Genomic DNA, 27020 nt, shown 5'->3' with positions numbered 1-27020 from the left:
CCTTCCATCAGCTTCAGTGCTCAGCCTGCATTCCCCTAGGCAGCCTGACCTCCTGCAACCAACCTTGGGAGGAAGTGAACACTGACCGTGCTGCTGGGACAGGACTGTGAAATCATCCTCCACAGCATGCTGCCACATTTCAGGATAGCTGCGTTGTGCTCTTTCACATTCTGCTTCCTCTCTTCCAACCTGACTTCAGTCTCTCCCTCGCATACCACTGCTTGCCTACTGCTTTCTGCCTTTACTGCCTCCACTATAGAAGTAGAAAGCTGAATTCACTGCTCAATCTCTGTGAAAGCTAGTGGTGTCCACGGAAGCAGCTCTGGACCATGGGACACAAAGGGAAATCTGATGGGGGATGCCTGGGAAAGATATTTCACTTTCTGATGAAACAGATAGGTGCAAGAGGAGACATCTCTGATAATGCCATTTCCCCTTCTCCCTGTCCTGAGGACAGATGTGATACCTGAAGCCACTGCAGTCATCTTGCTACTATGAGGCAATGAGCATACGGATAAAAAGCGCAGAGTTGTCAGTGACAGCATGAACCATACGAAAGAGCCCACGTTCTAACGTTATCACAGAGCAGCTGCACAAAAAAACAGCAACCACCCGTCCCCTGGCCTCTTGTTAGGCAAGAAGAACAAACCTTTCCTTGCTCAATCCACTATTAACCAGATTTTTCTCTTATTTTCAGCAGAGTGTGTTCCTAAATTATATACCATATCATTATAAGTTTTCATATATATCATAAAATAACATAATTGGAATTTATCCTAATTTACATATCTAATTTCCAATTTTGGATAATTTAGATTATGCCAATGTTTTAACTAATTTAAATAATCCCATGTTGGACATCTTTGTATATAAAGCCTTTTTCATATTTATAATTTCACATTTTCTTTAGTCAGGATTAACTTTCTGTAGTAATTTAAGGCTTTTGATACATATTGTTGAAAAGCTTTACAAAATGTTTGCACCAGTTCTTGGCATTCTGTCTTTTTAAACACTGTACTGTAGTGTGTAGACCCCATACCTGCTTCGTAAATGAAGGAAGCAGACAACCTGAGCAAATCAAAATGAAACTCTGCCAGACTAAATTTTATGCATTTCATCTAAGAAAAAAACTGCCTTGATATGTGTTTCAATGTGTTTGAAAAGTATGAAAGAATAAAACCTTATATAAAAGAGGCATTAATATTATATAACAGTTGTATATAAATGGGTTTTTCTTATATTTACAAAGGTGAATGCTCTGGTGAGGGATTGCAGATGCATTAATTTGATTAAAAGACTTAAACAGAATCACAGTTTTTGTCTTGGGACAGATCTTGGGGCTCTTTTTGGTACATTCTACTAGTACAGGGTAGAAGGATGGAATGGAAGTGTTGGATGACATGTACCTGGTGCATGGACCTTCAAGGGTGCTTTTCATATACTTCTCATTTCACTGTAATATTTAAATTATCACATCACTATTTCCATTTTACAGAGAAAGAAACTGAAGCATGGCCAAGTTAAATGCCTTGCCCAAGGTTGCAGCAACCGTTCATGGCATTTCAGGGATCCTAGCATCGGTCGGTTTGTCTGATTCCCACATCTCTGCACCACCTATGCCTCCTCATCTCTACAAATTGGGAAAGTGATATGACTCATCCCATGCAGAGATGGGTCTAGAACCCAGTACCTCATGTCCTGTGCATTACATTGGAACTTTCAAGGAGATAGTTAAGACACAGTGAATGAAATTTAGCAAAGACAACCTTTATAGATATTTTGATTCACCAAGTGACACTAATGGTGTTGGATTGTTAACAGTTGGGTCACATGTTCCTCACCCAGTTTGGGGGATGAAGTCAACTTGAGGAAACTCCAAAAAGACCTTTATGATAATGAAGGATTTCCTCAAGGAAAGAATGCCTCAGGCAAGCAGTACTGTGAGGCCAAGCCATTTAAATACAGTCTCAAGTCCAAAAGATCTGTACTCAAATCCCAGCCCACTCTGTGCTAACCATAAGACCCTGGACAAGTTATTTAAACCTTTCTGTGTCTCAATTTCCCAGCTTAGAAATTGGTATAAGGATGGTGTGTAACACATCAGGTTCTCAGGAAAATTAAATGAGACCAAAAATGCAGCCTCTGGCTCATATGTGTTAAGTGTTCATTAAATCAGACAAGTCTTACATGAATAGACAATTCTCAAAAGAAGATACACAAATGGCCAACACACGTATGAAAACATGCTTAACGTCACTAATGATGAGGGAAATTTAAATCAAAACCACAATGCGATACCACCTTACTCCTGCAAGAATGGCCATAATCAAAAAATCAAAAAATAATAGATGTTGGCGTGGATGTGTTGAAAAGGGAACACTTCTGCACTGCTGGTGGGAATGTGAGCTAGCACAACCACTCTGGAAAACAGTGTGGAGATTCCTTAAAGAACTAAAAGTAGAACTACCATTTGATCCATCAATCCCACTACTGGGTATCTACCCAAAGGAAAATAAGTCATTATATGAAAAAATACTTGCTCACTCATGTTTATAGCAGCACAATTCACAATTGCAAAACTGTGGAACCAACCCAAATGCCCATCAGTCAACAAGTGGATGAAGAAACTATGGCATATAAATCAGATAAGTCTTAGATTGCAATGATGTTGTAACTGGATCCAATCACTTACTCCCTTAGTGAACTTTATCCTGAATCTGTTTGCCACTTCTCTGCTGGTCACTGTCTGTGTAAACACCATGACTCTGGGTTCTGCTCAGCAGACTGAAGGGAACACAACTATGATGATTCTCTATGCTGTACTTAGAGAAGGCTGGTTAGTCATAAGTTTTAAAGCAGGTCAGTATGGTGGATTTCCAGTCTGCCAGCCTCCTTTGCAGTGGGTTGGGACCGAGTGATGGCTTCTGGCAAATGAACTGTGAGTGGAAGTGACATGTATACTTCTGAGTCTGAGTGGTTAACAGCCAGTTAGGTGCCTCTCCTATCTGTGTCTTTTCTTGTTGAGGTAAAGCCACATGTTCCAGATGGTCTAGCTATAAGATAGACAATGCCTATCTGTCACTGAGAATTCGGGGGTTATTTGTTTTGTTGTTTGTTTTTGTAAAGACAAGGTCTTGCTATGTTTCCCAGGCTGGTCTTGAACTCCTGGCTTCAAGTGATCCTCCTACCTTGGTGTCTCAAAGTGCTTGGATTACAGGTGTGAGCCACACTGCCTGGGCTGGAGTTACTTATTACTAAACAAAGATTCGGCAAGTGGTTCTCAAAGTGTGGTCCAAGAACCCCTAGGTGTTCCTAAGACACTTGTGTAGGGTTTGCTAAGTGAAAACCATTTTCATAATAATGCCATGATGTTGTTTACCTTTGCCACTCTCATTCCGTCATGATTATATAGCAGAGTTTTTCCAGATGATTTAAGATGTGTGATAATGTCATTGCTCTTACAGCTAATGACATGTATCCTTGTATATTCTTGTGTTAAAAATTGTTTCTGTTTAATTTCTAATGTGATAAATATTAATAGGTAGAACATATATAAACAAAAGTTCTTTGAGAGTCCACAATAACTTTTTTCAAAAATGTAATGGGATCTTGAGACCAAAATATTTGAGAACCACTAGATTAGTTAGTTCTACTTTGCCTAATACAGAAGTTATATGGGCAATTTGGAGTGGGATATAGTGATCCTAACCTCTTTTGGTTTAAATCAATTTTAAAATTAATTTTCAAAGCTTTTTTATGAGAGAAGTACAGAATAAAAAAATTAATGCATTTTAAATTCAATAAAGTTATTTTGGTGGGGCATACTGAAAGACATTGAGCATTGAAGGAATAGTTAGAAGATAAGTGTGGAATTTGAAGGCCTGGATCATAGAAAAATTAATGATACACAGAAGAAGAAATTGTATAGCAGGCACATTTTATTGCTGAGCATATTAGTCAAATGTCGGTTGATAATTTCTACCCATAACATTAGCAAGAATTTTAGTGAATAAACTATGCAAAGGCATATAAGTTTAGAAGACTAGCTATGCTCTGTTTTTCCTAATTGTTAAAGCAAAGGGATTAAGATTTTATGAATACCTGTTTCCTGCTGTATATTTTATGTATATTACTAATAATTAGTAATCCTTACAACCCATAAAAATGAATTTTAATTACAACTGCCATTTTATGGATGAAACTGACCTTCACAATCAGAATCAGAATTTTAAAATTAAAAACTTAAAAATTTAAAAAAATTAGAATTTAAACTTAGATTTTTTTTTTTGCTCCAATACCTTCACTTCTTCCATAATGCCAAGCTGACCTGATAAAATCAAGTCAGAAATAAACAGAGATTGAATTATCATGAAGGAACATGAGCATCGGAATTTTTCTGACATTTTGCTTTTCAACAATTTTCCCAAAATGCCATTTCTGCCTCCATATACCTTAGTTCAAGGTTTGGGCAGGGATTTGTTGCTCATTACTCTTTCTTCAGATTCCATTCAAACATCTTCAGTGTTTTTTAATTGCCTGCAACCATTTAAGGCTCTTCTTTATTAATTCAGTCACCAAGTATTTATTAAGTTCTTACTACCTAGGGGATACTGTTCTAGATGCTGGAGATGCAAAATAAACAAAATCTACAAACATCTCTGCTCTCTTGGCGCTTACATCAGAGAGGGAGCTGAGAATAAACAAGATAAATATACAGAATGCATGTGTCAGACAGTGATAAGGGCTAAGGAGAACAATGAGTCAGAGAAGGGGATGTGTGGGAGTCAGGGGAGGGAGGGTGCCATTCTAGACACGGGGACCAGAGTAGGTCTCAATGGGAAGGCGACATGTCAAAAAAGGTGTAAGAAATTGAGGGAGCTGCATGGGTATCCACAGGGAAAGCCTCCAGGAAGAGCGAATGCTAGCCACGAGGGCCTCGAGGTGGAAGCTGCAGGGAAAACAAAGAGGCCACCCTTGGTTGAAGCTGAGTGAAGGAAAGCTCACTCAGCTTCCTTGTAAGGTCCTTGTAAGGATTTGGGCTTTCCTATGAGCAAGGTGGGTGCTGGTTTAGTATTTTGTGCTGAGGAAAGACATGATCTGCCTGGTGTTTTAACAGAACCATTCTGGTTCCTTTTTTGGGAATTCTGTGTGCAGAGGGCAAGGGAAGAAGCAAAGAGAACTGGTAGGAAGATATTGAAGAAATCCAGGTGAGAGACGATGTGACTCAGGCCAGAGTGATGGCAGCAAAGGCAATGATGAGAAATGGTCAAATTTTGGTTTTTAAAATAGTTGTTTGTTGACATCAGAGAAAGAAAGGAGTCAAGAGTAACCTTAAGATTTTTGGTCTGAGCATCTGGAAGAAAATCAACTTGTATGCAGAAGGGTGGAGGAGAAATAGGCTTGGTGGAGAGTACCAGGAACTCAGCTTTAGTATTTGCTGTAGACTGAATGTTTGTGTCTTCCCCAAATTACTGTGTTGAAATCCTAACTTTCAATGTGATGGTATTAAGAGGCAGGGCCTTTGGGAGGTAATTAGGTCATAAGGCCAGAGCCCTCATGAATAAGATTGATGCCCTTATTAAAGAGGTCTCAGAGAGACTCCTTGTCCCTTTCACTATGTGAGGACACAGTGAGAAGGCACTGTCTAAGAGGAAGTGGGCCCTCACCAGACACTGAATGTGCCTTGATCTTGGACTTCTCAGCCTCCAGAACTGTGAGAAGTCAATTTCTGTTCTTTATAAGTCACCTGGTTTGTGGTATTATGTGACAGCATCCCAAATAGATCAAGATAATACTCTTAATTTTGTGATGCCCATTAGGCTTCTATGTATAGATGGCAATTGGATGTACAAGTCTTGAGTTCAGGGTATGCAGTGGAGACACAAATTTCATAGTCATCTGAATAAAGATAGCATTTAAATCCACAAGAGTAGATGAGATCATAAAGGATGTGATTGTGAATAGAAAATGGAAGCTGTCCAAGGCCTGAGCTGTATTATTTAAAGGGGAGAAGAGGGAATGACCTGGAGAAGGAAAATCCGTCTAAAAAGGAGCAGCCAGTAAGGTAACACTTCAACTTATCTTTCTCATAATTTTGTTATTCCATCTACTCCTCCACAGTTTCCATGGGATCCACCCACATGGTTCAAATTGGTCACATCTTTTCTTGCCTTTATATCCTCTCTAATGGAATGCTTTATGTGTGGCATGATGCCAACTACTTTTTTCTGACATGACTTTGAACTGGTCCGTCTTCAAAGACCATTTTCAATGCCTTTCTTTTTAAAATTTTTTAAAATTTGAGGTTAAATATACATATATAATTTACCGTCTTTATTATTTTTAGGTGTACAGTTTAGTGTTAATAAATACCTTTATATTATTTTTCCCCTTCAACCCCTCCCACTTTCCAGCCTTTAGTAATCACCACTCTACTCTCTAGCTCCATGAGATCTACTTTTTAAGCTTCTGCATATGAGTGAGAACCTGTGATATTTGTCTTTCTGTGCTTGGCTTATTTCACTGAACGTAATGGCCTCCAGTTCCATCCATTTTGCCACAGATGACAGGATTTCATTCTTTTTATGGCTGAATAATATTTCATTTTGTATGATATGGTTTGGCTGTGTCCCCACCCAAACCTCATCTTGAATAGTAGTTCCCATAATCACCACGTGTCATGGCGGGGGACCCGGCAGGAAGTAATTGAATCATGGGGGTGGTTACCTTCATGCTGTTCTCATGATAGTGAGTGAATTCTCATGAGATCTGATGGTTTTATAAGGGGATTTTCCCCACTTCGCTCCGCACTTCTCCTTCCTGCTGCCATGTGAAGGAGGATGTGTTCGTTTCCCTCTCTGCCATGATAGTAAGTTTCCTGAGGCCTCCCCAGCCATGCGGAACTGTGAGTCAGCTAAACCTCTTTATAAATCACCCAGTCTCCAGTATTTCTTCATAGTGCATGAGAATGGACCAATTCATTGTATATGTACCGCATTTTCTTTATTCATCTATTGATGAGCACTTAGGTTGATTCCCTATTTCAGCTATTACGAATGGTGCTGTGATAAACACAGGAGTGCAGATATCTCTTTGATACATTCACTGCCTTTCTTATATCCCCCAATTTTTCCCTTTTTTGTACCAACTGCTGCATTTTAAAAACAACTGATATATAGCAATTCCACATACCTTTGTGTACATATTTGTTACTTATCTAAACAGTAAGCTTTTTTGTACTCTGCCACCTTGCAGAGTACCTTGCCTACTTATTGAGAAAAAATAAATTTTGTTGAACAATCATTGGACAGATGTGGACAGGATGAAGATGCGAAGAAGCAGGATGTATGCAGGCCCAAAACAAATAAATAAATGAATGTCTAAATAATAACTTCATTTGGATCTAAAAATTATGTGTTGCTGTGGAAACAGATTTGTCATTACATTCCTATACTAATAGACAATATAAGTAGTGATCGATCTGCTTGTGGTATAGCATGGACCCCACTGCTATACTGCCTTTTGATTTTTAAATTCTCCTTAAAATCTGGTAATTGAAAGAGAATTTTAAAAAACTGAAAATCAGACATGGCACTAGAATAATTTTAATAATATAGGAGATACAATCTAGTTATCCATAGACAAATACTTCCCTAATCTATTTATAGAATGAAATCATAAACATTTGACCTACTGTCCAAAATTCAGTTTGCAGATATGCATTTGCTTTGTTTGCAGGGTCCTGCGCCCTCCTTTGGCAACAGGCCCCTCTGCTTCCTACAGTTTGGTCCAGGGCCATTTTACACATTTACTTTATCTATTGTAGGCAGTCCACTGGGTTTCTCAGCTCCATTTATGTATTATTAGCATTCCACCATTTATGTGGAATACGTCAGAAATTAATAGTACCTTGGAGTTGTGCAATGCAATAGGCCATCCATTTAGCTCCTGAAGACATTTGAATGTGTGACCTTTGTTTAAGTAAATAAATAACACATAATTATTTTAACTTTAAAAAAAAATCAAGTCCTACCATTACCTTGTAAATAATGTACCTTAAATGTTAATTGGGTTAGGAAAACCACTAGAAATGAGGAATAGGAAGATTCTGACCAGATGTATGCAGGCCCAAAACAAATAAATAAAAAAAGGCAAATATTGTAAAACTTCAAAACAGGCTTATTCAGGAATGAAAGTTTTACTTTTGATCTTCATTATTGACTGGCTTGATTGCCTTGTTTCTACTTTAGGTTCTTTCTTGCCCTGGAGACTCAATGATTTTATGTCTAGTGGTTCATAAGTCACAAAATATCTGGAATTAGGTGGTAAGTATTTTTCTTTCCATAGTGCAAGCCTATAAAACCTCAGCAGTTTGTATTTTGAGGCAATCAAAACTAAATGGAGTCCTGCATAATTTGCTTCCTCTTCCTAATATTTCCATAAAAACAAAATACTATAGACAACCCCTGAAATATAGAGACCTTTTCCTTTCTGAATGTAAATGGAATGAAAATTAGCTTGAACAATCTCCCTACATCTATATATATGTTTAAACATAAAAAATACCACATTTCACTTTGCTCACGTACTATACAATGATTAGAAATTTTAAAAATATTTGAGTAGTTACTCTTTTTAAAGATAAAAAGTCAACAACAACAACAAAAAACCTTTTGGATAACTTGAGATTTTTAGGGAACCAAACTAATGATAGATCATTACTATTGCGTAAACTCCCTTCAAAATATCTCTGAAAATGAAAGAGATGGGAGATAAAACCAGCAAAGCCTCAGAACTTTTTATTAAATCACCCATCTTTTCATTTCTACATCATATGAATAGTCAGCCCTTTTGCTGCTAGCACAAAATGACCCTACAACGTTCACAATGGCTTTTCCTATCCTTTTATTATAAAAAATATCTCTCCTTCCTTTTCACCTTCTGGGAGACTTTTGGCCCTAGAACTTCTAGAAAACTTGAAAAAAGAAAAAGAATCTGAAGGAAGAATGGAAGCTGACTTTGCAGATCTGGCCATGGCTTGGGTGATAGGCTCTGACACTGAGTTAAGGAACATTATTTTGATGGGAGATGTTATTTTTAGAGCCAGACATGGTGCTTTAGAAGAGATCGAAACAGACAGCGCCTTTCTCCTAAAGTGCCGGCACTTTGATTTGGCCAGGACAGCATTCATGCGAATGAGGCCTGGAGAGTGTAGCTGGCAGGCAAATCAGCATAATGAAGCTCCCAGCAGAAGGGGACTTTCAGAAGCTAGTTGAAGATGAAACTAGAAGGGCCTCAGGGTAGGAGATTATTCAAAAATTAAGAAGGCAGGTGAAAATAAGGCATAGAGAGCTGGGGAACCTAATGGAAGTTGCTCTGGGGAAATAAAAAAGACTGAGAAGGTCAGGTGTGACTACATATGAAAGAAAATAAGGTACAAATACCTAATGCATGAGGGGCTTGAAACCTAGATGACGTGTTGATAGCTGCAGCAAACCACCATGGCACATGTATACTTGTGTAACAAACCTGCACATTCTGCACATGTATCCTGAGATTTAAGTAAAATAAAAAAAAAAAATTTTAAGATGAAAAAAAGAGAAAAAAGTAAGGACAAGGGTGAAAGTAAGAAAGGATTTAAAGAGACTGACAGCTGCAAGAGAAAGCCCAGTGGAATCAAATGACTTGGGAACATAAATGGCATATCCTGATTGAACTACTTGATGAGTGATGTCTATTTTCTAGAATTTTATGTTAGGCAGAGCAGGGATAATATAAATTAGGTTAACATGCATGCTCTCGGTTAGATATTAAGCAAAATAAGAACTCAGAACTTCTTATCTGCAAATAAAGTGACTGGTCAGGAGAGCATTAGGATTGTCTTCCAAGGTACAAACTCTGTATTATGAAGACCAAGAGGAGAATCTTTGTGGAAATGACTAGAATAAGCCTAATTTATTTATGAGTTAAATATCTAAAATATACACTAGTGAGAAAAAGATTGCTTATGAACTCACCAAAGTAAAAATGTTTTTGGAATAGTGATGAAGATTTTCCCATCTATATTTCAAAGAGTGATTGTTACTAGTTCCTGAGAAAAACTGGGAAGAAGCCAAAGGTAGAATAACATAGGAGAAAGGCATGATTTTTAGTGTAGCAAGTAGATGTATGATTTGGCTATTAGGGGAGAAATTGATAAAATTCAATCACCTGCCTATAACAGAAATAATAATGCAAACGGATTTAATTGGCTTAATTCAAAGGGTTCAAATGGATGCAGAATAACTGTAGAACACTTTCTAAAAGCAATAAATTTACCATAATTTCATACATTCACCAGAAGAATTTAAAATTAACTAAAATGTGACCTTACAAGGCCTGAAAATCCCATTATTCAATTTTCTTATTATAATGGGTAGAAATAATCCTTGTCTAAATAGATGATGGGGCTAGATGACATAGCCTATGGAGCCAATAAGTATCCTTTTAATTGCATAATGTCCAATGAAATATATTAGACCATTTGTGTTTGCAATGTGTTGAAACAATTTGATGTTACATTTGCAAACTCATTGGCATTGGATGGTGTTTTTCCTTGTTTAAGAATGTTTCTAATAAAATTTCAGATTAAAAAGATAGAATTTAATACTAAAAATTTTAAGGGAAAGCTTTATACATAAGCTGATGAATATTTAATATTTGGATGCTACTCACATTGAGATATTGAGACATGGGAGGGAAAACACTTTCAATACTTCAGAATGCAACAGGAAAGTCTAATGACTATACTGCTAGAAAACATTTGAAATTTTTTAACATTATGAATTTTTAGGTTATGATGGTTAATACTGAGTGTCAACTTGATTGCATTGAAGGATGCAGAATATTGTCTGTGGGTGTGTCTGTGAGGGTGTTGCTAAAGGAGATTAACATTTGAGTCAGCGGGCTGAGGAAGACAGACCCACCCTTAATCTGGGGGGCACAATCTAATCAGCTGCCAATGAATATAAGGCAGGCAGAAAAATGTGAAAAGGTGAGACTGGCCTAACCTTCCAGCCTACATCTTTCTCTCGTGTGGAATGCTTCCTGCCCTTGAACATCAGACTCCAAGTTCTTCAGTTTTGAGACTTGGACTGTCTCTCCTTGCTCCTCAAGCTTGCAGACAGCCTATTGTGGGAACTTGTGATGGTGTAAGTTAATACTTAATAATCAGTTGGGCCACCAAGCAGCTGGTTGGCTTCTGTTCATCTTCACTTTTTAATCTAGGAGTATCTTTAGTTAATAGTTGCGTGGAAAATGAGCCAACTGCAAATATTTAGAGGCAAATTTTAGGGGCACTAGTAAAGACATATTATTAAACGTGGTTATGTGCCAGGTAATACAGAATTGACACAAAAGGAACCTAAGTGTTGGGGTCATTGGGCTTAGCAGAAGACACACATGGTCTCTTTTTGTCCTCATGACACTTAGTGTGGGAGCAAATATCTTCATGTCATATATGAGGCAACTGAGGTTTAGAAAGGGTAAAGAACTTTCTTAAAGTTCCAGTCCTGGTATGTGAAGGAGGCAGACTTAACTGAGATCCATGGTTTAGCCACCACCGAGCTTGCCTCAGTGTGAATTTACTCCCGGTGGCAGACAGTTGATCAAGGTGGATGTAAAAGAAGCATATTGTTGAGGAATCACTAGAGCTGGTGCTAGTAGTTATAGAAGTGGGGTGAATAATTGCATGACAGGGACATATTCCTTTCTTAACACTGTTTGGTAGTTTCCATAACACACTCTAGATTATTATGCGTCAGGCACCACACCTGATACGGAGATACAGTGGTGAAGAAAACAAAGCTTTTGGTTTATATAGCTTATAACCTCAGGCCTGCCACCCTCTTGGTAAAACCGATCTCTTGCCTACATGTGACCTATACCCTTAGTCTTATGCCATAAAGCTCTTGACCACATTCTGTACCTCATTCAGCCTGCCTTCTTTCCATCTTCCCTGCTATATCTGGCTGGCCCCTGGCCCTCACCAAGGCAGTTGACTGACCTGGGGTCCCGTGGGAAGGTCTAGACAGGGCCACCTAATGAGTTCATGGGTCCTGGGTGCTTCTGCCTTCATGGGCCCCTCTTCTATAAACATCACAGTAAAAATTATGTTTCATGACTGAGTTGATATCCAGATGACTCTATTAACATCACATGCTAAACTATTTTCTTTAACCTAAATGGTTTTTTTTCTTCTGTTTTTAAAACAAATTAAAACATTTTCATGGACCCCTAAAAGTATTGCAGGCCCTAGGTCCTGCATCTACTGTGCCTAATGGATTCACTGGTTGTGGGTCTAGTCACCAACTGGCAAAAGCTGCTGCTGACCTGAAAGTCAGACAAAATTAGTCAATAGATACCCTCTTTGATTGATTCTGATCTGTCTGTGAGTGACTTTTCTGGGAGTTTAAGACTTCTGCCCTTTTGCTTTGACTGCTATAATCATCACTCAGTTGTCACTTGGTAATTGCCTAATTATATTATTTGGTGATAAGTGAAGTTTTTAAGCGACAAACTCTTCCAAACAGCTGTGATTGAATTTGTTTTTGATACTTTATTTAATTTACAATTGCATTTGTAAAATCAGAATTAGTCTAATTTATTTAATGACCCCCATCACAGGCTGTAGGATATTTTCTGAGGGCTTTTAATTATACATGAATCAACACCATAATTTTAGAAGGGTTCAAATGAAGTAGGCATTCACATAATTTCCACCATTGGTTCTCAGCTAACAATTTAGTAATTTCCCCCTGCTACAGTAAAAATCTTCTTAATAAATACAAAATGTTTTTCCAAAAGGTTGAATTCATCTAGTAATTTAGAGATCTATCTTTCTCTTTTAAAGTTTTGGAATCTAGTTATTGACCTTTTCTATTCTGTTCTCAGGATAAATATATTTCTTTGAATGAAGTTAATGATGTTATAACTGATCCTGAACAAAAGGTTAAGTTCTTATAAGGACCAGAATTGAATTTTTGGTTAATTTGTTAAAGTGGTTTCATCTATGCTTTTGTTTTTCCTCTAAACTTAAGTGTCCCTTAATTAGCCTTACCTTAAAGGGAATTTGCATTACATTTCACTCTTTTAGGGAGACCGTGATGATGACATTTGGAAGCATCTCAGGAGACAAGAATAAAACGCCATTTTTTTCCCACTTCGCTAACAACTCAGTGTTCTGAAAAGTCTGGAATGTGCTATGAAAAGTTTGTGTGCTTAGTGAAATGTTGTACAATTGGCCAATCTGCTAAGTCTTGGGAAATGTCTTAGGAGCTTGGCAAGAAGAAGTTCTCAAGAGAGCCTGAATGCTGCCAGTTTCCAATTGGCCAAGACACATTACAAGGACAACTGTCTCTCTGAGCAACCTGGCATTTCCACTCCAATTGGAATCTGCAAGGGGAAGATGTGCAGGGGAAGAAGATTAAACAAACCTTTTCAGATTTCTGGTCCAGGTGAATTTTTCATTTATCTGGTGTGCTTTACTCTTCTTTTGATCACTGACCATTTCCAATATTAGGGAACACTGGACACATTGCAGGTTCATTTTTAGAACTGATCAACAGCCAAGGAAAATGCAAGATGAGTGAACTGATCTATCTTTATACATAAACACAAGGCGTTTAACCTGCCTGAACAGTTCAAATTGTTGCTAATAAAATTTTAGATCTGCTCTGTGAGGCAACCTGCCTGTCACGTTGGCTGTTGCTCGAGTAGCTCCCACCCTCAATGCATGTTTAGGAAATGTGACAGCTGTGCTCTTTGCCTGGCTGCTTCCATTTATGAAAACATGGGGGTAAATGGCAGTCACCCCCATAGGCCATTTACTGTGAATCTTCTTTTCTAGGCACAGCCAAGACTAAATGCCCCCAACAGAATCGAATAACAGTCATTCAGGGCCTACCTCACATAGGTTTAATTTGCTTTTTACAAGAAAGGCCTCAGGAAATTAAAAAATTTGCCTAATTGGAATTCTAAAAAACATAGTTTTTTTTTTTTCTTAAAACAATACCCATTTTATGTGATTTTAACATATCCACTTCTGATGGTAGCTTCTCTAGGGAAGCAAGACAAAAATATCCAATTATATCAAGTAAAATTTGCCACCTAAAGTTTATCTTCTGGGTATGGCTGGGGAAGGATTACAGGGCTTGGAGCCCACACATGCCCCTTTGGCAAATCTGATCTCATTCTATCTTGTAAGCATTGTCAGTGGTGTCATCTCTGAAAAGAAAACCTAGTGGCAGATGAGTTGAGACAGTTCCTTCAGTGTGGGTTATTAATTTATCTTTGTCTGTAGAATACTGGTTTCCTTTATCACCATGCTCTTCCTGTCCCTGCATCTTTCAAAGTGCTCCTGGGATTTTGCTTATGCCGTGTGATGCTTAGCAGAGTGGTCTCTGCCCTATCTTGTGCAGTCAGCGCAGAAAGGGAGCCAGGGAGACTCTGGGGCAAGCCCTGACACATTTCCCATGTTCCCATCTTTGCCCATGTTCCTATAGTCTGAAAGCCATGCTTTGAAAACTCCCCCTTCCCCTGCCTTTTTAGTTTCTATTACAGTGTCACTATTGTGAATCCCTGGGCCACCACAAAAATACTAGTCTAATGGGGCTTAAGCAAGTGAAGGCTTCTATCAGATGACTGGAGATCAATATGGAAATTTCATGCACTGCTCCTAATAGGTCTCATTACTCTATGAGCAGACATGCATATCTACTTTTTTTGGATGGGATGCTTTGAGCAGAGGTCTTCTCGCATGTAATGAGTGATGAGTGAATAAGTGAAAGGAGAATCCCAGTGAACAACACCTCTGTCTGCTTTCATGTCTTTGATGAGCACCAGGAGGCTTTCCCAGATTGTCCCACTGATGTTCACTCCAGTGTTTTATCACACAAATTATCCATTTCCATTAGTACATATATTTATAACCCTCCTAGGTGCCAGGCATTTTGTTAAAATGTCAACCTCCAGGCCAGTAATTCAGTGTCTCAGGCATCAGAAATCAACATGGAGAGATGTTGAACCCAGCAGACAATCCTAACAGCAGGTGGAAAGTGCTTTGCTGGAGGCATCACAGGGGCTGGTGGGAATACAGAAAGAGCACCTGGCCCTGACTAATGAGGTTAGAAGAGATGCCACTTTAATTTTAAAAATTAATTGGCATTAGCAGTGAAGAATGTAAAGAAGGGAGTAGTAGGAAGGAGAGAGAGATTGGCATTTTGAAAGCATAAAGACTTGAAGCTTGAAGAACTAAAAGCAAATGAACAAGATCTTCATTGTATCCAGATTAGGTGTCTGCTGTTTTTCTACATCTCATCTCCTTCTGTTAGATAATCTTTGGAGATGAGGCCTAATTGGCCAGCATTTCCCACATAGACATCTTCATATGTTTATGATCACTTCTGGTCTCTACACTTGAAGAGGGAGACAGGAATAGTGACTTTTGCTCAGAAGGAAGAAAACAATTTGTGAGAGAAGTTAAAATTGGGTCATAAAGCAGATGCCTGAAGGAGGTGGTGGTGTTTGGTCTGGAGAAATGACAACTCAAGGGGCTTCAAACCTTTGAAGGATTATTGTTCAGAAGATGGATTAGTCCAGGTTTGACAGTGTCCCACAATGCCGCCATGTTTCCTATCAGACATCAATAATTAAACAAAGCCTTTGTTCCCTTCAAACACCAGATGCAGCCTCACAATCCCCCTCAGCAAGGTGCTTTCAGCAGTAAATTCTGTACCGTAACTCGGATTAAAGTTTTTCGCCATTCTTAGATTGGACAGGAACTGTGTGTTCCTGAGGGTTCAACTGATACCAATGGTAAAAGATATAGGGATTCATCTTTAAAAACTGTCAGAGTTGATCAGTGATGGACTAGGTCACTCCTAGGCTTAGTGAGTTTCCTAATATGAAAGGTTTTCAGAGATATATATTAGAAAAAATGTATCATATAAATTTTTGTGATGTCTCACTCTCCCAAACCTAGCCTTTTGGTGAAAAGGGCCAGAAAGTAACTGTCTCTGAGAAGCAGTGAGGTCAGAGGTACCCCATGTCTAGGGATGACTGGAGTCTTCTTTGGGTCACAGCGGCAGCACTCTAGTTGAGCTCCAAAGCGGAAGATGCACCAAGAGAAAGGCTGAACTCCAGGCAAAGGGTTTTCAGTCTTGCCATGGTGTTTACTGTGGGGCATGTGGAAAGAGCACCACTTTTTCAGGGACCACTAGTGGTTTAAAACATTGGGACATTAGAGGCAACTGTGACAGGCTGGAGAGTCATGGCTTTTACCCCTTTAAACTCCTGAACTCTAAAGTGATCCTGAGAGAAGAAAGGGCCTTCAGTAATGGTGACAGAATTTCCTGCCAGTCAAGTAGGCATGAGGCTTAGAGTCAGATTTTATTTTACTTAGATGAAAAAAAAAGGAGATTTCTTCTACATGTACTTTTGTTTAGTGGCTAAGGTTTGCACCTATTACAATATGACCAATAATCATTGGCCAGGGGCTGGGTGCAGTGGCTCACGCCTGTAATCCTAGCACTTTGAGAGGCTGAGGTGGGCAGATCACCTGAGGTCCGGAGTTCGAGACCAGCCTGGCCAACATGGTGAAACGCTGTCCCTACTAAAAATACAAAAAATTAGCCATGCATGGTGCGTGCCTATAATCCCAGCTACTCGGGAGGCTGAGGCACGAGGATTGCTTGAACCCGGGAGGCAGAAGTTGCAGTGAGCCGATATCATGCTACCAGCCTGGGTGACAGAGCAAGACTCTGTCTCAAAAAAAAAAAAAAAAAAATCCTTGGTGAGGAAGTCATCAAGGAGATTCAAACATTGAAACCAGTGTGGACTACTTAAATTGTCAAGTCTCTCTCAATTCTGAGATGTTATACTTTTTTGATTCATGAAATTGGTAATCAATCATTTTCTTTACTCTTATTTAAGCAGAACAACTCTAATTCCTTCTATTCTACCTCATATGATGTGCAAGATATCCTCATTTACCTTTTGCACATGGCTTGTAAGCTTTAACAATAATTTCAAATTCTTTTAAATATATGGTTCCCCAAATCTGATACTATCGGCTAAGCATGGCCCCAAATTCTGCATCTATGAAATGCAGCCATTAGTAGCACCGGTTCAAGGACAGATTCACTGTGAAATTAATGAAGCTTCACTTCAGGGCTCCTCTCACATTTTCTGGGACTCTTCCAAGACCTTAGGAGCAGGGTTGCTAAATTTAGCAGATAAAAAGATATGGGACACCTAGTTATGTTTGAATATCAGATTCAAGTATATAATAAATGAATACATATATATATATATATATATATATATATATATAGTACAAGTATGTCCCAAATTTTGCATGAGACAATATTATACTTAAAAATTATTCACTTTTTAGATGAAATTCGAATTTAACTAGAAGTCCTGTATTTTATCTGGCAACCCCAGCAATAGAGCATTAGTAATTTTTAATTTTTCTTCTCAAAGACGGAGGCCAAATTGGTTAAGCTCTATGCCCCCAAACCTGGATTCTCTTGTGTCCTTAAAGCACGAATAACTTAAAGCACATTACCATTATTAAAACTACCATGGTTATTGCTGTTGTTTTAGGAGAAATATGCCTCGATAAAGAAAGGCCACATTTTATGGCCTTTGCTGACATATTCAGCTTAGGATGAACCAAGAACAGCAGGTCTCTTTTTCCTCACTCATGTTTAATTACTTTTTCTGTCTTGAAAATTCCATTCGCGTTAGGCCCTCTCTATTCACAGCATTTTAATTAATCTGTAGCATGTTCCTAGCCACATTCCTCACCACTGCTTCTCCTTTCAATAGATAAAGCGAATAAATGTAACTTAGAGTCAGAAACAGGATTCTCTCACTCATGCGAAAGCCTGTGAAAATATTATTGGAATACTCACAAAAAGAAAAGGAGAAAGAAAAGAAATTGTATTCTAAGGCCAATTGTCTGCTTTATTTTTATAGCTCAGTGCCATTTTTATGATTTTTGAATAGCCAAAGAGGTCTTTCTCCTTTCCCCTGTATTTTAACCCACTAGTCATTTATGAGACCTGTATCAGCTCACTTCACCCTGGGCGGTAGCTCTATGGATGTCCATTTCTGACAATTAGCCAAGTTTTCTCTGGCTGCTTGCCACAGGGAACTGCTTGTCAAACAGGAACAATGAAACTCTATTTTAGCCAAGCTAGTATTTACCTAGCTCACCACCCACTCTACCCCTATCAACTTAAGTTCCCATCAAAACCTGATGAATCCCATGAATCCTTGATAGAGCACTGCCAACCCATGAGGAGGGCTTCGTGCTGTTCCTCAGCATCTGGGATATAAAGGACTTTCACTGTGCTTAAGTAAACAATATGTTTCTTACCAGTTTCTTAAGGTTGCTTTGGCAAGCAACTAAGGAGTAGGCTTGTAATATTTTTACATACTATGCTTGGAATCGCTAATGCAAAATCAATTATCTCACCATCGTTTTAAACACTGTGGGAAAAGTACAGGAGTTATGCTAATGGTTCAGAGAATACTGTTTGCCCCTATGGAAGTTATGCTGTTTTATCACTGATAGTTCTCACCCTATGCTTAACCTTGAATGATTTTCCTTTCCCAACCGGTATCCCAATGCCATGGTGTCACTCAGTACCTTTGTTTCTGTACACCAGGTCTATACTAGTTGAACACTTCAGGGCCATAAAGTCATAGTCATTTGTTTGCCAGTATACTCTCAGCAGTGGTTATCTCTACATTGACCAGCCCGCATTTTGTTTATCATGAAATTCAGCCTAAAGTAAACTGCAGAAACAGCCTGGACATTGTCCTTGATTGCAAGATACAGTGATTGTTTCCTGTGGCCAAAGGTTTTCCCAGGGTCAAAGCAGGCTGCTACTTCAGAAAGGTCCTAGGACAGTGTCATGGTATGAAGCAATGTCCTGGGTAAGTACTGAGAATTAAACTTGGTCTCCATTTTTTAAAGGGAGGTGGAGCACTAAATGACTGCTGGTCTTCAGGGCTTCTACTAATAATATTTATTACAGTAGTTGAAATATTTTGAGGGCTTTCTATGTGGCAGGCTTTGCAATATGGGATTTACTACACCATCTCCTTAAATCTTCACCTCCTGATGAGGTGTCAATATTAGTTTCCCCATTATACAAATGCAAAACTGAGTGGTTAAAGAATTTCTCAAAGTAATAAAGCCAATTCATTGTGGAAAGTGTTGGTGAAAGGTCAAAATAGATTTGGTGGGCTCTGGCATTCAGCATCATCTAACGTAATTAATCTTGGACCAAGTACAGAGCCACCTTAATTGAATCCTGCATCTACAGCTCACTTAGAGTTTTTTTTTTTTTTTTTAATTCTGCTTCTTTGTTGATAAGATGAATTTAGTAACAGCATCTGTAGTAACGGATTGTAAAGATTGAAGGGATGCTAATAACAGTGACACTTATGAATGCTTATCATGTGCCAATCACTGTGTCTAAGTTCAGTGAACATATCTGCTTATTTAATTCTGACCACAAGCCTGTGAGGTAGATAATCCTGCCTGTCCTCTTCTAGAGACAAGGAAGCTGAGGTTCACAGAAGTTAAGTAACTTTGCCAAGATTATGTAGAGAGTAAATGAAGCTGGGCTATGAACTCAGGCATTTGGTGAGCTTGGAACCACCTTTACTCCACTGCTTTCAGTAACATAACCAAAGCACTTAGCACAGTGCCTTGCCTCATGGTAACCAATCAATAAATGTTAACCATTTAAGAATATAACTCTGTATCAGACATTATGCTAGGCATTTAACATATATTATTTATAAAATTCTCAGGACCACCTAATAAGATATCAATGAACCCAATTTTGCATATTTGGATATCAAGTTGTAGATTAAATATTAGGTCGGTGCAAAAGCCATTGCAGTTTTTGCCATTAAAAGTAATGGCAGATGCTGTTACTAAATTCATTCATTAAAAGTAATGGCAAAAACTGCAATCACTTTTGCACCAACTTTATACTTCGCCCAAGGTTACATCTCCTGCCCAACATCACATTCCAAGTGGGTAAGTATATTGGGCACAGACCCTTTGCTTCTTTGTACCCCAAAACCTGTGGCTTTGACCAGTCTGCCAGACTATAGATGCTATTTTTAGAAATAACAGTCTCAGGTAGTGGCATGTTTTTACACAGCCTATTAATTTTTCTGTTTCTTTCAAAAGCTCCCATGTAGTCTTTTTTGATACTTATTTAGGTTTAGTTTCTGAAACATTATAGTAAAGCATAATCATGAAATTGATCATGTATTACTACTTACGTTTTTTCTTTGGCCTCTCTGTCCCAACACAGTCTCCTCATTCAATGTTTCTCATCTCACTGGGAGCATTGATGCTATAGGAAGCATTTTGCATTCTAGGGCTCTACTGCACCTCACTTTGGGGTGATATATCAGACAATCAGTCACAGCAAGATACTAAGTGCCAGATGTTACTTTGTTAGCTAGGATCATCCTTTAAACATCTGTCTCCAGTCCTGAAAGGGGAAATGCCCTAATGTGCAGAAAACATGGCTTTTTATAAGACAGCATTCAGGCTGCTAATTAGCCACCAGGAGTGATCCAAAAAAAATAAACTTAACCCAAAGGAAACTGGCCATATTCTATAACTCAATAGTATTTTCAATGGGTGAAGATAGGAGGAGGGGTGCAAACTCTAAGGAAGAACTTATCTGATGGCTTCTCTTGTCTTTTTTAAAATCCTAGTGGCTACTGGGGTTTTCCTAGGCCTTTTTCATTTTCTGATTACTCAAAGAATATTTAGAAAAGGCTTGTTATGTGAATGTAGCTGTGCTGCGTACTGTAGAGACTTTTATTGTAGGATCTTTGCCCTTAGGGAGTTACTATTAGACACAATTTGGTTTACATGTCTTTGTATAGTTGAAATTATTTTGATTGATTAATTTATGTATTCATTAAACACTTTGGAATTGCATGCCTAGTATATCTTTAAGAAAACCAGAATCATGATAACACTGAAATACATATTCTTTACAGGTTTTGTCTTTAGTACATCAACCGTAGGAGCTAACCAGGGAAAACATTATCTTGTACTAGTTTCCTATTTCTGCTATAACAAATTATCACAAACCTAATGGTGTAAAACAGCATAAATTTATTATCTCATAGTTCTGGAGGTCAAAGATCCAAAGTGGATTTTGCTGGGCCCAAATCTATCTGTCAGCCAGGCCATGCAACCTCTTGCCTTTTTCACCTTCTAGCGACCTAGTGCATTCCTGGCTCATGGCCTCGTCCTCTGTCTTGAGATCTCTAACAAATACCTCTTTGACTCTGGCCCTCTGCCTCCATCATCATAACTCCTGCCTTTTGTGATTTTGATTTTCGTGTCTCTCTTGTAAAAACTCTTGGGACCCTTGTGATTACATTGGGACTATCCACATAATCCAGGATAACCGTCCTACCTCAACATCCTTAATTTAATTACATCTGCAAAGTACCTTTTACCATGAGTATTAGTTTCCTAGGACTGCCATGTTCCCTCTAAGACTCTCGCTAGAGTCCTTCCTTATGTCTTCCTTGCTTCTGGCAGTGGTGGCAACTCTTGGCATTCCTTGGCTTGCAGCTGTATCACTGCAGTCTCTGCCTCTTGCTGTCACATGGTTTCTTTTCACATAGCCTTCCTGTGTTTGTTTTCACATGGCGTCTTCCTCTTCTTATGAAGACACCAGTTATATTGGATTAGTGCTCATCCTAATGACCTCATCTTAGTTTGATTACGTCTGTGTATTATTCAGGGTTCTCTAGAGAGACAGAACTATGTAAAGGGGAGTTTATTAAGTATTAACTCACATGATCACAAGGTCCCACAATAGGCTGTCTGTAGGCTGAAGAGAAAGGAGAGCCAGTCCGAGTTTCAAAAGTGAACAACTTGGAGTCCGACGTTCACGGGCAGGAAGCATCCAGCATGGGAGAAAGATGTAGGCTGAGAGGCTAAGCCAGTCTTGCCTTTTCACATTTTTCTGCTTGCTTATATTCTAGCCATGCTGGCAGCTGATTAAATTGTGTCCACCCAGATTAAGGGTGGGTCTGCCTTTCCCAGCCCACTGACTCAAATGTTAATCTCCTTTGGCAACACCCTCACAGACACACCCAGGATCAATACTTTGTATCCTTCAATCTAATCAAGTTGACACTCAGTATTAACCATCACAAATCCACCCCTTGTCAACTTGAACCCATGCACATCTCTTGAGATCATATATAATCTCCAAATAAAGAAAATAATAAGGTCATAATTATGCCTAACATAATACAACTATCCTTCATACAACCAATGCCCAACCCAACTACCATTACATAAAGTTAACAATACTTAAATGCTGATGTGAAGTCAATAAATCTTATGTCACATGATAAGGAGAAAGGAAATAAAATGAAGATATTTTCTTAGTACAAGTGTATACATGCGCAAACATGTTTTTAACAAAAGAAGGAGGAAACTCATGACAATTACCGTCCTCGTAGCTGCAGTTGGTCACGTGGTTGTAGCTGGTATTCATGACTACCTTCTTCTACTACCCATTCTGTATTCCCTTTGCCTTCAGCAAGCACCTCAGCAGGTCGTGGTTTTTTCCTGGTGGAGTGACCGAAACCGTCATTCCTGAAGGGCCTGGGTCATTTGTAGTCCTTCCTGGATTGGGCTGTTGTAGTTTCCCATTGACCTTAATCACAGGGCATGGTAATACTAAGAGACGCCCACATAGATCTCCTGTATTCCATGTGTACTCTTCCTTACTTCCGTTGTGGAGTAGTAAACTGATTTCACCTTGATAGTCCAGGTCAATCACCCCAGCCAACACTGTAATTACCTTCTTAGCCTGTTGACTCTAAGGTAGGAGGAGCCCAAAGGGCCCAGGTGGCAATCTTAACTTTCGGTTTAATGGAATCATTGTTGTGTCTCCTGATGGCAGTGTTCCTCCCTCTGGAACTAAGACCTCTAGGCCAGCAGAATGTAATGTCTCAAGAACAGGAAGCAAAATTTTTCCTAGTGGGCCACTAGAGGTGATTGTGAGTGGTGCCACTTCCACTTCTTGATTCCTGGACCCATGAATCCTGGCTATGGGAGAAACAGTATCATATATTGGATGCTGATTCAGAGCATACATGGCCTTCTGGAGAATTTTGCCCCAGCCCTGCAAAGTATTGTCACCTAGTTGGCATTGTAATTGTGACTTCAAAAGGCCATTCCACCATTTTAACAATCCAGCTGCTTCAGGATGATGGAGAACATAGTAAGACCAGGGAATTCCATGAGCATGAGCCCACTGCCACACTTCTTTAGCTGCAAAGTGAGTGCCTTGGTCAGTGGCAATGTAATGCTGTGTGGAATACCATGATGGTGGATAAGGCATTCCATGAGTCCATGGATGGTAGTCTTGGCAGAAGCATTGCGTGCAGGATAGGCAAATCCATATCTGGAGTAGGTGTCTATTCCAGTGAGGACAAACCTCTTCTTTTTCCATGATGGAAGAGGTCCAATATAATCAACCTGCCACCAGGTAGCTGGCTGATCACCCCGAGTAATGGTGCCATATTGAGGGCTCAATGTTGGTCTCTGTTGCTGGCAATTTGGGCACTCAGCAGTGGCTGTAGCCAGGTCAGCCTTGGTGAGTGGAAGTCCATGTTGCTGAGCTCATGCATAACATCCATCCCTGCCACCATGGCCACTTTGTTCATGGGCCCATTGGGTGACAACAGAGGTGGCTGGTGAAAGAGACTGAGTGGTGTCCTTAGAACAGGTCATCCTGTCCACTCGATTACTAAAATCCTCCTCTGCTGAGGTCACCTGTTGGGGAGCACTCACATGGGATACAAGTGTCTTCACAACTTTTGACCATTCGGAGAGGTCCATCCACATACCTCTTCCCCAAATTTCTTTGTCACCAATTTTCTAATCATGCTTCTTCCAAGTCCCTGACCATCCAGCTAAACCATTGGCTACAGCCCATGAATCAGTATAGAATTGCAGATCTGGCCATTTCTCTTTCCTTGCTAAGTGTACAACCAGGTACACTACTCAAAGTTCTGCCCACTGGGAAGATTTTCCTTCACTGCTGTCCTTCGAGGATGTCCTAGAAAGTGGCTGTAGTGCTACAGCTGTCCACTTGTGGGTGGTGTCTGCATATCATGCAGAACCATCTGTGAACCAGGCCCTAGTCTTCTCTTCCTCTGTCAACTCATCATAGAGAACTCCCCATGAGACTATCGGTGCAGACTGGGGAAGAGAAGGCAGGGTGGCAGGAATGGACACCATGGGCATTTGAACTACTTCCTCATGTAACTTACTTGTGTCTTCACGACTTGCTTGAGCCTGATCACGTATATACCACTTCCATTAGATGATGGAATGCTGCTGCGCACGACCCACTTTATGGCTAGATGGGTCAGAAAGCTCCCAGTTCATGATAGGCAGTTCAGGTCACATGGTGACTTGATGACCCATAGTCAAATGTTCAGTTTCCACCAAAGCCCAGTAACAGGCCAAGAGCTGCCTCTCAAAAGGAGAGTAGTTATCTGCAGAAGATGGCAGGGCCTTGCTCCAAAATCCTAGAGGCCTCTGCTGTGATTCACCTATGGCAGCCTGCCAAAGGCTCCAAAGAGCATCCCTATATGCCACTGACACCTCAAGCACCATTGGATCTGCTGGGTCATATGGCAGAAGTGGCAGAGCAGCATGCACAGCAGCCTGGATTTGTTGGAGAGCCTTCTCCTGTTCTGGACCCCACTCAAAACTGGCAGCCTTTTGGGTCACTCAATAAATGGGCCGGAGTAACACACCACAGTGAGGAATCTGTTGTCTCCAAAATCCCGATAGGCCCACTAAGCATTGTGCCTCTTTCTTGATTGTAGGAGGGGTCAAATTCAACCCCTTATCCTTCACCTTAGAAGGAATATATTGACAGGCCCCACACCACAGGAGCCCTAGAAATTTTACTCAGGTAGAAGGCCCCTGAATTTTGGTCAGATTTATTTCCCATCCTCTGGGATGCAAATGTCTCACCAATAAGTCCAGTATGTTTGGTACTTCTTGCTCACTGGATCCAATCAGCATCATGTCATCAATGTAATGGATCAGTGTAATACCTTATGGAAGTGAAAAGAGATCAAGATCTCTCTGAACAAGATTATGACACAAAGCTGGAGAGTTGATATATCCCTGAGGTAGGACAGCAAAGGTATGTTGCTGACGTTGTCAGTTGAAGGCAAATTGCTTCTGGTAGGCCTTATGGACAGGAATGGAGAAAAAGACATTTGCCAAGTCAATGGCTGCATACCAGGTACCAGGAGATGTGTTAATTTGCTCAAGCAATGAAACCTCATCTGGTACAGCAGCTGCATTTGGAGTCATCACTTGGTTAATCTTGTGATTACCCACTGTCACTCACCAAGATCCTTCTGTCTTCTGCACAGGCCAAATGGGAGAGTTGAAGGGGGATGTGATGGGAATCACCACCCCTGCATCTTTCCAGTCCTTGATGGTGGCACTTATCTCCACATTTCCTCCAGAGATGTGATATTGTTTTTGATTTACTATTTTTCTAGGTAGAGAAACCTCTAGGAAAGAGGTTTAATTGACTTACAGTTCTGCAGGGCTAAGGAGGCCTGAGGAAACTTACAATCATGGTGGAAAGGGAAGCAAACATGTCCTTCTTCACATGGCAGCAGGAAGGAGAAGTGCTGAGCAAAAGGGGGAACAGCCCCTTATAGAACCATCAGATCTCATGGGAACTCACTCATGATCATGAGAACAGCATGAGGGTAACCACTCCCATGATTATATTACTTCCCACGAGGTCCCTCCCATGTGGGATTGTGGGAACTGTGATTCAAGTTAAGATTTGGGTGGGAACACAGCGCCAAGCCATATCATCTGTGTAGGTAAGTGCTTGCCCTAGTGTCACATTCCAGAGTCCTTGGATGGGAATTTACAGAAATTGTGTTGGAATCATTGACAATAACAAAGATTTAGACATTTCAATCACTAGTTTTTTAGAGAATGCCATGGCCTGGCTCTATGGCCTTGGGTAAATCGCCTTTCAAATTTGACCTTAGTTACCTGATCTTTGAATCAGGACGATTAGACAAATCTGAAACGAAATTGGGCAATGACTGATTAAGAATCCGAATGAACCAGTTCAAGACCAGCCTGGCCAAGATGGTGAAACTCTGTCTCTACTAAAAATACAAAAATTAGCCAGTGTGGTGGCAGGCGCCTGTAATCCCAGTTACTTGGGAGGCTGAGGCAGAGAATTGTTTGAACCTAGAGGCGGAGGTTGCAGTTAGCCGAGATCGTGCCACTGCACTCCAGCCTCGGTGACAGAGCGAGACTCCATTTCAAATTTAAAAAAAAAAAAAAAAAAAAGGAATCCTAATGAGCACTGAGAGCCACAGAAGGCAGAAGCTGTAATTGTGTTAAAAGCCTACTGGTGGACCACAGCCGTGGGTGTGCAAACACAGGAGCAAGAAAATGTTATTGCCTAGTGGCCCTTGATCTCTTCCTCAGCATGACAGAATACTTAAAAGTTAGCTTCTTTTCTTCGATGATAGAATTTAAAATCTAAAGCCTATATTTCTTCTTTAGTACCAATTATTCAAAAGAAAAAATAGTACATTTCAGCTATTTTAGCCCTTCTTGCATTTTCTCTACTTTTCATTTGCTCTTTAAACTTCCAATACTCTAAGAAGAGATTTTTTCTTTAATTAATAAAGAATGTATGAAATACTTCAGCAACTTCACACACCCTATTGTTAAACTCACAGTTATCATGGAAAGATGAGAAAAAAAATAAGATATGGAATCTCCCAAAACTCCAGTTAGGTCAAGTGGTATTATATTTTAGAGAAGGAATCACAAAACCTTCAGGGATCTGTATCTCTAAATAGATTGGGTATTTGCTAATGCTCTGGGT

General features: G+C 39.7%; 1 long non-coding RNA gene across 1 annotated transcript; it reads left to right on the top strand.

Annotated features, from left to right (window-relative positions):
- Window positions 1-5651: 5651 nt before the first annotated feature.
- Window positions 5652-13481, top strand: LOC107967457 (uncharacterized). The gene is made up of 2 exons (XR_001707864.3): window positions 5652-6064; window positions 13133-13481. It is a non-coding gene; the product is annotated as an uncharacterized LOC107967457 (long non-coding RNA).
- Window positions 13482-27020: the final 13539 nt, after the last annotated feature.

Source organism: Pan troglodytes, chromosome 1, assembly GCF_028858775.2.
Source record: "Pan troglodytes isolate AG18354 chromosome 1, NHGRI_mPanTro3-v2.0_pri, whole genome shotgun sequence".
NCBI lineage: Eukaryota > Metazoa > Chordata > Mammalia > Primates > Hominidae > Pan > Pan troglodytes.
This window is presented reverse-complemented; position numbering and strand designations above follow the sequence as displayed.